Consider the following 489-nt stretch of genomic DNA (forward strand, 5'->3'; position numbering starts at 1 on the left):
GATGGGTTAATTTTGTACAGGGTGATGGATCCCCCTGCAGCGTAAAGATTTCGTTGTACTTAATTATTATTTTCCTGATTTCTTCTTTCGTTTTTTCTTCAAAGTGCGCTAATCTGGAATTCTTTAATAATTCAAAAATTCGATTTGCTTGGTAAGGAGTTTCGGGAATCCTATTCTCACTCCCTCTTTCAGATTGGATTTCGTCCCGAGATCTGATGGACATAATTTTTTTATATTTTATGTTTGCAGGGATTTGAATAGGTTTCTTGCTGTAATTAAAAAGAGGTATGGTAAATTCATTATTTTTTACTCTGTAAATTCCCTCGGGTATGCTTCCTTCATTTTCTATCCAAATGTCTTGATCGTTTTCGTTTATTTGGACCTTACAGATCATACTTGAGTTTTGTGGGATGTATTCTCCGTCGTCGTGAAGAGGTAATTTTTTATTTTCTAAAATTAAATACCTTGGTGTTAGGGCGTACCTTTTAT

This window comes from Belonocnema kinseyi, chromosome 6, assembly GCF_010883055.1.
Source record: "Belonocnema kinseyi isolate 2016_QV_RU_SX_M_011 chromosome 6, B_treatae_v1, whole genome shotgun sequence".
In the NCBI taxonomy this organism is placed as follows: Eukaryota; Metazoa; Arthropoda; class Insecta; order Hymenoptera; family Cynipidae; genus Belonocnema; species Belonocnema kinseyi.